Here is a 12,852-nt window from a genome sequence, read left to right as displayed (position 1 = left end):
TCGAAAGCAAGCAAACAGACTTGAAATTCTTGACTATGGCATAAATATGTGCAGGATCTGCACTCCGAAGTGTAACATCACCTGCTTGAACAGATTGCTGTAGATACAGGCAAATCATATCACTGATGTATTGTGTCCAATGCTCTGCCAGGAGGACAATTAAAGGTAATTTGGGAGAAAAAAAAAAATCTAAGGTTTATCTGAGAGATGGTTACCTACCTGCTAGGCAGGAGTCCTGGATGTATGTTTTCTTCTGCTTCTGCCCTTACAGTTACCTTTGAACCTCTTGACCAAAGATGCACCAGGCACCCTGGTAGCACCCTAGAGCCATGAGATCTTCTTAGATCCTTTCCTTTGGAAGGAAAGAGTAACAGGCTTACATTTCCCTATATGTTCAGGGACGTATGTGGGACTAGCGCACCATATCTGAATTCCTTTGCAGCTAGAGTTACTGGTGAAACATCAAAAATCCAGCTCTATCACATTACTGGCAAATCAAAAAGGAGGTTGTAATTATGCCTATTTTCTTTTAGACTCTAAGCACATATGTACGGTATGGCACTATATTACCTGACATACTAACCATTATGCAAAATTTACTCATTTTAGCCCTATGTTTTCCCAGCCTTATTCCATGCTCCTTTCTTTGCACCCTATAACATATTCCGGATAGTTACCATCTCTTTTTTATATGTTAGTAAAGCAGTTTGCACAAGAAAACCTTGTTTATTATTTGGCTCTGCAGTTCTAGAATAATACAAAACAAAAAAAAAAAAAAATAAGAAAAACTAATAATAATAGTAATGAAAATAACAATAGAATATTGCTAATAGAAAAGAAGACATGGAAGAAAAACAAAGCATCCATCCTTGACTACAGAAATACAAAATAAATGTGCAAATACATTCATAAATTAAAGCATTGAGTTCTGGTTGATGTTATTTCTGGAGCTGTATTATTCATTGTTTGCTGTGTTGTACTGAATTATGTTGCAGTCTTGTGTGAATTCCCTGACAGCTATGTAAAAATGTTCATTTAACTTGCAAGTTTCATGAGTTTTAGCACAAGTTATTATTTGTACCAGAACTGCTGCGTTTGTTATACAACATAGATTTTTTTCTTCTTTTAAAAATTTTGATAAGATCCAAACCCACACTTTCTACTCTTGAGCTAACAATCGTTTTTATAAACTTAAATTGCAGCCTGTGCTACATATAGAAGGTTCCTAGTTCATGCGGATAGAAGTGGAAATTGTAAAGCCATCAAGCACAGTGCCCTTTACCAATGTGATGCTATTTCAGAAACACCCGTGCTAAACACCTGACCTACTGTGAAAATGCACAGTATTCAGCAGCCTTTAAAATTTTTCATTTGTTACCCATGGCGAGGAAGGGAGGAGGTGAAGTGGCTGCATGCTAGACTGTAGGAGGGAAAAAAACCCACAAAAAACAACAACAACAAAAAACCCAAACAACACACTGAGACAATGGATTTTAACTCCTAGAAAGTCCTTTTGATAATCTGCCAGAAAGGCACCCTGGGGCTTCTTCACCTGTTGATCAATGTACCCTGTTTCCACATTGATATTTAATCACTTCCTAATGGGACTGGAAGGAAGTTCTAAATATAACCCTGGTGAAGCGTGCTGTGAAGAACTAGGACCTGCAGTTTCCATTACTTTCACACGGAAAACTAAGATGAACGTTAAGGTTTGCTCGTTTAACGAAATCGGAGCCACCCCACCCCATACAGGGAGAGAGAGCATAGGAGTGGAAAGCCAAAAGATGGGTCATTAATATGAAGCACACTACAACACTATGGAACACATGAAGTTAAACCAGTAAACTATGAAGTGTTACTAGCAGAAATGACTTGGCTTTAAACTACACTGGATTATGCTATCAATTTGGAGGAAATAGTTGCTTTAGAAAAAGAGACCAAAGAATCTCAGTTAACTGCTGGCACAGTAGGCTATAAAGTGACCTGCAGAGTCCCAGCAAGAGCATACTGGAATAAATGAACAGTGAATCATTTTCATGAATGAAAAATAAAAAGCCCCCTCAGTGAAGAGAAAAGAAGAAAAATTGAGGAAAAACTGAAGAGGGTCATCAGGTAACTCTCATCTCTAAGATTTAGGACAGAAAAGGAAACATGTTGAAGAAAAATAAGACCAAACATACATTTCAGATTCTCCAGAAATGCTTGAGTTCTGCATGAAAATGTCTTTACGTAAATATTCAAGCTGTAAACATCCACAAGTACTCATGCAAATACTTGTTCGGTATTCTAGCTCCATGCTAGAAAAAAATTGTACAACTCGTGCTCCTGTCCAGGAGAAGTTACAGCTCCCTAATCAGGGACCAGGAGTGATCCCACCTAATGCAGTCAGTCCGGGACAGTGACTAGGAGTTTACAAATAGAGGAGATTCAGAAGAGCCCATTAAAAGCAACCCGACATGCCAAAGTCAGAAATAGAAGTAAAACATGCCAAGTTTCGACAAAAAAAGTGGGTACCCACCACAGGCTGTATTACTAAGGATGGTTTTGATGCTTCCAACAGGAATACTTCTGCAAGTGTTTATCAACATAAGTATTCCCAGCACTTTCTTTTTCTACCAATTAGTAGGCAGCCATGTATGATCTCTGACTGCAAAAGAGCTTAATGTTGAAGCCTTGACCCACAGAAGTCACTCAAGCTGCTTATCCTGCCGAAATGCTTGTTGCTCTGTGCTGAGCAAAAGATTTCATGTGGATCACTGAAGAGGAAGAAACAAGATCAAAAGGATGAGGCCAATTAAGAGATGCTGTGGCTGATGTAGTAGAGAATAAGAAAATATTTTCTTTGTAAGTTTTAAGTCTGACAAGATGCAACTAAGGAAGCTAGGAGGAACAACACTACAGAATCTGACCAAAAGCTGGCTGATTTAAGAAATGTTCATTATAAGGCTGACAAAGAAAGGGCAAATTTCACACGGAAGATAGGGAAGAAAAATTTAGTCAGGCCATTAATGGAGAAGTAGTTAGAAAATGACAGGGGAACGAATTATAATATGTTGTAAACAACTGTTTTATTACACTTTCCCAGTCGCCATCAGCAGACATTCTGTCCTTGAGCTGGAAAAACTGCATTGGGTGGAGTGGCTGACAATGACAGAGGAGAGAAGAATCATGGGAGAAATAATTGTTGAAGAGTAGAGTTTTATTTAACACTGTAAACTGAACTTAAGCAGGGAACACAGATCTCCAGGATGACAAAAGTACAACCCCCAAATGGAACAAAAAAATTGGAACACAGAGAAATGCCTTCATAGCATGCAGCTTTTCCTCCAGAAATTTTTAAAGATGATTTGCTACTTTTTATAAATGTCAAGAAAACTTAGTTTTGTCTGCAAGATCTTTGAATTTATTGCCAAAACTGTCATAGAAATGGCACTAACATTTTAATCCAAAGGTCACCAAAGTCAGTGGGAAGAGCACCACTTTTTTCACGGGGCTTTGGATGAAACAAAAATATGCTCTGTACATATTTTAGTATAGAATAAATAAAATTCAACAGAGAATGAGAAGAGAAAAGAGAAGGGAAAATAATGATCATCCCCGAAATTAAAGTCATTGTGTACTTCCTCTCTACCATTACAACTGCTGTTTTCAGAAGAGAAAGGCAAACTCCCTTTCAGCACAACCTATTTGAGTACAGCAAAGATTATGCTCTCTCCAGTCTCCACAGTTATTAAATAGTCCTGCTTTGAGCTACCTACTTCTGTGCTTCTCTTGGGATGGCCTAGAGCATATAATTGGATCCACTTCATATGGAGAAAAGAGCCTGTTAATCAGCAGTTGCAACAGCAGATGCTTGTTCACTCGCAAAAAACACAGACAGAAAGTTTCCATCAGTCATTTAAAACTATAAACATAACAGACTGGGCTAGCTTGCAGCAGCTTTGCTGTGCATGTGGTCATACGTTTTTTCCCTTTCTAAAACCAGTACTCAGGCTTTCAAAAAATAATTCATTGCCCTTAAATAAAGGTGCAACAGTTAGTGAGAATCACAGAAGCCATCCCTGCCAGTTGGCAGTGCTTCCTTAGCAATATGTCACTGAAGTAATTGTATCTTGGTACAGATTAGCACAATGCATCATCCAAATGAGAGCCCTTGATGATGTATTGATGAAGATGGGACTGTCCAAAAACAAGAGATGGATTCAAAATGCAGCCAGCTGTTTTTTGACTACGCAAAGGGGAAAAGGACTTCCAAAGAGAGAAGATATTAAACGGGGCATACCGCTTTTGACAGTGTTAAGGTCATCTGAGTAAACTAGGGCAAAATCGTGATCCTACTGGAAGACTACTGTCTTCTGCAAAAGGGAAACTGTTTCTTTCCTTGCACCACACACGGATACATGCAATCCCCATTTAACAGTACTCTCACTTGTCCAAGTTGCACTAGGCTAATAATAAACTTCAGGCAAAATCTCTCGTAAAGATCACTCACTTGCCTGAGGACTTCCAAATAAGCACCACAGTTCTGCTAATTATCAATTTTTTTTCTATTTTTTCTCTTCCCTACCCCCCCCCCCCCCCCCCTCCCCCTAGCTTCTCTGCCTTTGTTAACCCCCAGGGCTTCTTTACACCCTAGGTAAGTATAATTTGGGATTAAACTTGCTTATACGATGGATAGTACATTGCTTAAAATAGCTAATCTCCTACCATAAGCATCACTTCCCTCAGCATTACTCATACCACAGCACTGCAGAGTTTAGGACCAACACCCAAGAGTTCAGACATGCCTCATCTGTGGAGCAGGGTCGCGACTTATGCATTTTCCAACAGCTAGTTATCACAGGCTGAAAGGTAGACGCATCCATACCTACAGATCCCTAAAGCTAGGAAGCTGGTAGGATTAAAATAACAGCTAACATGGCCCAACTCTTAAACAACAAGAGAGGTACTTGCTGTATTCTGGGAAAAAAACCTGAACGCGTGCAAACAATCTTACAACATAAAGGGGTGGGTATATTTGTAGAATTTTTTTTTTTCCTAATTCTTTATGTTGAGGACTCTATTTCATCACGCTGCATAAGAGGTTCAGATTTCATAGCAAGGACATTTCCCTTTGCACACCAGAATGACACCAGATGCTTTGCCTTTTGGCCTTTAGGCACATAGGGAAAACCAAATGGGATTTGGGCAACAGAGAGCGGTATTTTGTAGAAATGGCTTGTTCCTCTGGCATTAGGCAAAGCCAGTGCAAAACTGTAGGCAACATAAGCAGCCACCAAGGGATAGCATAAAATCAAAGCAAGTGCAGCTTTAGTGTCTAAGCTGCAAAATTCAACTAACGTAGCAAAATAGGTGTGTTAGCCTTACAATTTCATACAGCATTCAAATGATTTTTAAGTCATTTTGAAAAGTAGGTGTTTTAACAAAGTACTGTAGATTAAGAAGGGGGTTTTTTTCTGGGCGGAGTTAAGTGGAAGGAGTAATTTTCACAGGAAAAAGAAGTGCACCTAGCAAAAAGATTAAATTTTAACCTTCCATCTCATTCTTGTACACAACCTTCTTATAAAGACACAGCAGATTTCAGAAAAGCAGGAGTTAAGCAGAACTTTTATGTCTGATTTCATCCTTTATTTCATGTAACTACACGGTAAAGTCTCAAGCTTCAAAATAAATCTAAACAAATGAAGAGAACAGGAGGTCTATGAATCACTAACAGGAGCTAAATCAAACTCCTCCTCTCAGCTTCCCCTTCTTGTTAGTTTAGTATTGTGTTAAATCCCCTGTGAATAACAGAAGGTAAAAAAAGAACATGTTTGTGTCACGATACAGAGGAACATCTGGAACTACACTGACAAACGGGGGGCTGCTGCCATCCTCAGCTGTCAGGAACCTGCAGCAACGAGCAATCTTCCTGCATTCAGAGCAAACCCAAGTGCTGCATGAGCTCCCTGGGGACAGTGCACTCGCACACTCCTGCATGCTGGCAGGTGTGCGGCAATCTGCCTCTGCATGTGCAAATATACACACGGGCAAACTTCTTCCCAGGCACGCACGTGCTCTCATATACATGAGTGTCTTACAGCAACCTGGAGTTCGTATTTATAGCGATGAATATTCAAGTAGCTATTTTCAAAAACTAGTTTTTACCAACACCAGTAATGTTTGCTTTGATGAAGGCTATTGTTTTAAACTTCAGTGTTGCCTCTAAGCAGCAGTGAGATACAGGAGCACAGATCAGTAGACAGAGAGAAGCTCACTCACTAACACATGAACCAACTGCTGTGGGTGGTGATGGACGTACTGGCTGAGGAGTCCCTACGGAGCTAGGAGCTGCTTTGCACATTAGCATTTCTTAGAAATCCGTGTCCTGCCACCCGGACAGAAGTGTCCAAGCAGGGTCTTTATCTAGCTGTCTCAGAAAACCAAAAGGCGGGTGTGTACGTGAGACCTGCAGCCTGCAATCTCAGCAGCTCACTCTATGCTGGCAGGGCCAGAGGGGCACGGAGAGTCCAGGGGGGCACTTCTCCGGAGGGGTGTCCAGGGAGGAGAAGAGCTGGCTCTGCCAACATGCTTCCCTACTACACAGCAGGGCTCAAACACCGTATGAGCGCATGGTTGGGGGGCACGGCGCACACTCGTAGGTTACGTCATGTGGGGATGGGACAGGACTGCCAGAAAGAGCACAGAGTGGAACCCGTATGATTTCCCCGCACAGGTCTGTCTGGGGTGATCCAAGCCAGCCACGCTCTGCAGATTAGGCAATAGAGGCAGTGATCCCTCTGACTGGTATTTGCCACTTCCCAACAACCATTAGATGAAGGAATGAAATCAGCGAATGCAGAAGGCACTTTTGTGCTGAATAATCGCCAAAGCATCTTTGGAGAGACATTGAGAATTCTGCTGTAAGAGAGAACCAGGAAAAAACAAATTTGAATACCAGTCCTTTCCCTCAATAAGCCTGTTTTTCTTAATGACTCTGCTACTCAATCCATTTCTGTCCACCCACCAAAAAAATCAAGAGACACAAAAGCATAATAAATTGATTGACTATTCCCCCAATACCCTAATTTATGTCTTTATTTTGCTCCAGTAAGGAAATAATGAGAGTAAGAATCATAACCTCATTTATAAAAACTCGTTTGCCAAGAGGCAGGTGTTCCATTTCTTTCAGCAAACTGGAGTTAACAAAACAACACTAGGGAGATTAAATGCAGACAGGTTTTTTATGATACATTGCTTCCTATTTATTGCAGACTTGTATTGGGTTTGCATGGCAAGGTTTTGGTAGCTGGGGGGCTACAGGGGTGGCTTCTGTGAGAAGCTGCTAGAAGCTTCCCCCATGTCCAACAGAGCCAATGTCACCTGGCTCCAAGATGGAGCCACTGCTGGCCAAGGCTGACCACATCAGCAATGGTGGTAGTGCTCTGGGAGAACAGAAGGGTGAAAAAAACCCACGCAACAGAAACTGCGGCCGGAGAGAGGCGTAAGAATCATAGAATCATAGAACACGTGAGAGAAAAAACCCTGCAGACCCGCAGGTCAGTGCAGAAGGAGGGCAGGAGGTGCTCCAGGCACCGGAGCAGAGATTCCCCTGCAGCCCACGATGAAGACCACGGTGAGGCAGGCTGTCCCCCTGCAGCCCAGGGAGCTCCACGGGGGAGCAGATCTCCACCTGCAGCCCGGGGAGGACCCCACGCCGGAGCAGGGGGATGCCCGAAGGAGGCTGTGACCCCGTGGGAAGCCCGCGCTGGAGCAGGCTCCTGGCAGGACCTGTGGACCCGTGGAGAGAGGAGCCCAGGCTGGAGCAGGTTTTCTGGCAGCACTTGTGACCCCGCGGGGGACCCGCGCTGGAGCAGTCTGTGCCTGAGGGACTGCAGCCCGTGGGAAGGGACACCACGCTGGAGGAGTTCGTGAAGAACTGCAGCCTGTGGGAAGGACCCCCGTTGGAGAACTTCGTGGAGGACTGTCTCCCGTGGGAGGGACCCCACGCTGGAGCAGGGGAAGAGTGTGAGGAGTCCTGCCCCTGAGGAGGAAGGAGCGGCAGAGACAACGTGTGATGAACTGACCCCAACCCCCATTCCCCCTCCCCCTGCGCCGCTGGTGGGGAGGAGGGAGGGAATTTGGGCGGCAGATCTGCCCAGGAATAAGGGAGGGGTGGGGAGAAAGTGTTTTAAGATCTGGTTTTTATTTTCTCATTATCCTACTCTGATTTGATTGATAGTAAATTAATTTTCCCCAAGTTGAGTCTGTTTTGGCTATGATGGTAATTGGTTGAGTGATCTCTCCCTGTCCTTATCTCAACCCAGGAGCCTTTTGTTATATTTTCCCTCCCCTGTCAAGCTGAGGACGGGGAATGATAGAGCAGCATTGGTGGGCACCAATCCACAGCAAGAATATATAACTGCATTCAAAAGAGAAACAAGAAGCCAGCTACATGAAGCCTCACACAATTTTAATTTGACTGGCAAAACATGAAAAGCTTGTTGACACAAGTCCCACGAACTCAAGGTTTGCTTTGTCTCAGCAGTACATGGGCCCCAGAAAGAGGGAGAGATTCCAAAACTAAGGAGCGGCTGCAAAAAGGGAAAGGAAGGGTGGAGGGGTAATAATGTTTGGCTAGCTTTATTACTTATCTTATTATAAGATAACTTTAGTGCATATTTTGACCACTTAGACATCCGGTGGAAGATTAGTTATGCTACAGATCCTTCCTCACTCCATAAGCTGTAATTTTAAATAAATAATAACAATAAACTTTTAATAATACATATTAAAAATAGACAATGATGTTCCTAGGTATTCACATCACTTCTACTTATATACTAAACTGATTAATAGGCTGTAACTTCCATAAGGTATGGTAGAAAAGGTGAGGTAAAGAAAAATACAACCTTTTCCACATAGCTTTACCTCTGTATCTTGAATTACTTGAACTAGTCATTAGAGGAACAGAACTGTGATCTCTGTAATTTTGACATGAAAATGGTAGATAATCGGCAATAAAAGACATTTTAATAAGATACAAACAACAAATCCATTACAAGCAGTAAATGTATCAGTGAAGTTCTTTAGTTACTTAAAGCAATGTCATATGGTTGATATTTATACGCAACAATTTTTTTTTTTCAGCAATAAGAAGTTTGAACAATTAAACGTGCCATTTTAGAAGCAGCTGCTGAATTAGGAATGCCCTTCCTAGTTAAGCAGAACAGTCCTAAACGACCTGAATGTTTTTGAGAACCATAATATAAACCCTACTATGCTGAACTTTCCCTGACTGTGAAGTTTTGATTGGGATCCAGATTCCAGTGCTCTTTCTCATAATGAACATTTACTTCAGGAAAAAACTCATTAAAACATAAAGCAAGTAAGTTCTCAGCTAAAATACTTAAAACAATTGTACCTTCTGCAACTGAGTAGTTGCTTTTGAAGCCAAAGGTCTTTAAAAAAGAAAAAGATTTAAAAGAAAAAGTTGTTTGTTTACCTTTCCTTAATGTTCATCCTCAAAGGCTGTTTCCTTGAGAAGTAAAGAGAGTATAGCTATAAAGAGCAGCTCATTTTTCTCTTTCACCAGTAACCTGCTTCACAGAGAGAGCTACGGGAGAAAATGGTCTCTGGCTCCAGCTTTCAGTACACTCAACCTGAGAACCATTACTGATAATACACTAATGGCAGGTCCAAGTCTGACACAGGACGGCTCTCCCCAGAGAAACCAGGACACTAGCCACAACCTAAACCTGTGTGCTCCTCAGCTGGGGATTTTTATCAGGATATGAACACATATCATTGAATCATGGAACGGTTTAGGTTGGAAATTATTTTCAAAGATCATCTAGTCCAACCCCCCAGCCATGGGCAGGGACACCTTCTACTAGACCAGGTTGCTCAAAGCCCCATCCAACCTGGCCTGGAACACTGCCAGGGACGGGGCAGCCACAACCTCTCTGGACAACCTGTGCCAGCATCTCACCATCTCCATAGTAAAAAAACGTCTCACTCTATATCTAATCTAAATCTACCCTCTCTGGAGTTTAAAACTGCTGCCCCTCGTCCTATCACTACTGGTAAAAAGTCTTTTTCAATTTTTCTTATAAGCCCTCTGTATATATTGAAAGGTCACAATAAAGTTACCCTGGAGCTTTCTCTTTTCCAGACATGATGCATCTTTCAGAAACTATCATTTTATGACATTGCTTTACAGTGAGTGATTAGTCCTGAAGCTTTCATCTGAAATGCTTTTGCAGGTTTTGGTGATTATAGCAGATTTGCAAGGAAGCAAGAACTCTGAATAGATAGCACTGATGCGGTACGAGGCAATGCACCCTAGGGCAGGCACAGATCCTGGTAGCAATTCAGCAAGGCTCTAGGAAGGGAAGCAGAATCCATTTGCCAGCAAGACTTTTGGTCTAGTTTCTTTGTAAGAGACATCTTTCTTACAGTAAGAATTACCTTGAAATATAGTTGTATATAATTGTGGTGGTTTTTTAATCATGACAATTTTGAAACTCGGCACAAGGGGGTTCTTTCACATACCACTCAACAGTCAAACCCTAACTTTTCCTTGGAAAGTCGGTGCCCCAAAACCATGCAAAATAAGAATACGCTGAATGCAAACATTAAAACATTACCAATGTAAAATACTGATCTGTGAACCATTTCAGGGATCACAAGTATCCCAGACCTCTCAAACGTAAGCACTTCTGTAAAATTCACACAGGGGAGTTCTGCTGTTACCCATCTCCAGACTGGGAGAAGAAGATTCAATACCATGACTTGAAATAAATGGCTATTCAATTTCAATGATAATTGGCAAGTCACATCTTTGAGGGTCATATCCATGGAGATCTCCCACTATATGTTGCTTTATCATTGCAGGCTCCAGTGGCAGTTAATATGGCTAGAATTGGTAGATGTAGTTTCATCCCAGTGATCTAGCAGGAGAATATAACCCACATCACTATAAGGTAAGTCTCTGTCTTGTTTTAGTGGCTAGTAAAATATTAGTTCTATTAAAGTTGGCAGGGTAAGGCTGGAGGCTTAAACTCTACAAAGGTACTTGCATGCATATTTTTCAGTTACCTGAAGGACCACAAAGGACCCAGACAACCCCTGAGGCATCCTAATGTCTTTGGCTGTGCTGCTTTGTGCCCAATAGACCCAAAGTGACTTTGTTAGAGATGCACAAAATGGTTGCCTCCAGCTTTGTGGATCCACCTCTGGCCATCCGCAAATGCTGGGGTGTTGTAATGCTGAGGGCTGTTGAGTCAAAGTGCTTTTGTGGATGTCAGCCTTCACATCACTGGAGGAGAAGCCCAGGTTTGAAGCAACTCCTGTTTAAAATAAGCAGGAATTTAATTGCTGGTGTCAACTGGCCTTGCAACAGGGCTTTAGGGGGAAACCTCAGCCTCATTTCCTTGTAATGACCTACACTGAAACAGTTCTCAGAGGAATATTTCAATTAATTCAGACAGTTATCAGCTGGATCCTTCTCCTCACTTCTTTTTAGTACTAGTTGTTTTATTGCTATTTTTCTTATCTTACTAAACAGAAGTACAAATTCCTACGAAGTATTTCTTAGATGATGCTAAGCTGGTGAACTTGAATGAAATTACTTTGGATAATGGCAGCTTGAGGAATTCTTTTTCTTTTTTTTTTTAATACTAATTATATTTGTCCTTAACGAACATAAAACAGAGCACAGGAAAATGTGCAGAGTGTCTTTCTATCTTTTAATAAGTAAAAATTCAGAAAAGCCAAACAAATTTAATTTGTTGGGTAATGTGCTAGTTTCAGCTCGGATAGAGTTACTAGATTTTCTTCCTAGTAGCTGGTATAATGTTGTGGTTTGGATTTAATATGAGAAGAATGTTGATAACACACTGATGTTTTCAGTTGTTGCTAAGCAGTGTTTAGACTAAGGCAAGGATTTTTCAGCTTCTCATGCCCAGCCAGCGAGAAGGCTGGAGGGGCACAAGAAGTTGGGAGGGGACACAGCCAGGGCAGCTGCCCCAAACTGGCCAAAGGGGTATTCCAGACCATGGGATGTCATGCCCAGTATATAAACTGGGGGGAGTTGGCTGGCCAAGGGGTGATCGCTGCTCGGGAACTAACTGGTCAGCGGGTGCTGAGCAACTGCATAGTGCATCACTTGTCTTTCTTGGGTTATATTTCACTCTCTTTTTGTTATCTTCCTTTTTATTATTATTATCTATTCTTTCTTTGGTTCAATTATTAAATTGTTCTTATCTCAACCGATGAATTTTACTTGTTTTCAGTTCTCCTCCCCATCCCACCAGGTGAGTGAGTGAGCTGCTGCGTGGTGCTTAGTTGCTGGCTGGGGTTAAACCAGGACAGGTAAGGAAGAACGAGAGTAAATAGGCAAACCCTGTTACTCATCTCAAGAGAGATTTTATTTTCCTCAACAAAATGCACTGCAGTAGGTACTGTTTTGAGACTAGCTTTTCCATTACATTCCAGTGCTGAGACTATAATCTAGCATTACACAGAATTGCAGAAAACTGGACAGAGCCCACTCTGGGATTTCAAGTGCCGTATCCACTTGTGCAGGCTGCCCTGGTACTGCCACTGAGCTCAGAAGGAGCTCTGCACCTAAGGAAAAGAGAAGTCAGGAGAGCACCAACATAAAAGACTAACACCCAGATATGTAGTTTCAAATTAAAAAATTGCTCCTAATAAGTTGTATTGATGGCTCTGGATTTCAGATTCCTGTATAGTCCCAAGGCCAGAATTGTTCTGATTACAGTTAAAATAGCAGAACAGCTAAGGCGGCAGCTCCAGGCTTGTTTCCTCAGACTCGTAATCTTTAACCTGAGACATGCCTTGAGAACATTT

General features: G+C 41.8%; 1 protein-coding gene across 1 annotated transcript in view; it reads left to right on the top strand.

Moving 5' to 3' along the window:
• The window catches only part of DPP10 (dipeptidyl peptidase like 10), an 882,866-nt gene extending 870,822 nt beyond the window's left edge, over positions 1 to 12,044 (top strand). The window contains exon 28 of the mRNA XM_049813528.1: positions 12,024 to 12,044. The gene's annotated coding sequence lies outside the window, so the exon portion shown is untranslated. The remainder of the gene's footprint in view (positions 1 to 12,023) is intronic.
• Positions 12,045 to 12,852: the final 808 nt, after the last annotated feature.

The sequence above is a fragment of the Accipiter gentilis genome, chromosome 1 (genome assembly GCF_929443795.1).
Source record: "Accipiter gentilis chromosome 1, bAccGen1.1, whole genome shotgun sequence".
Classification (NCBI taxonomy): domain Eukaryota; kingdom Metazoa; phylum Chordata; class Aves; order Accipitriformes; family Accipitridae; genus Astur; species Astur gentilis.
The sequence above is the reverse complement of the archived record's forward strand: the minus strand, read 5'-3'. Positions and strand labels throughout refer to the sequence as shown.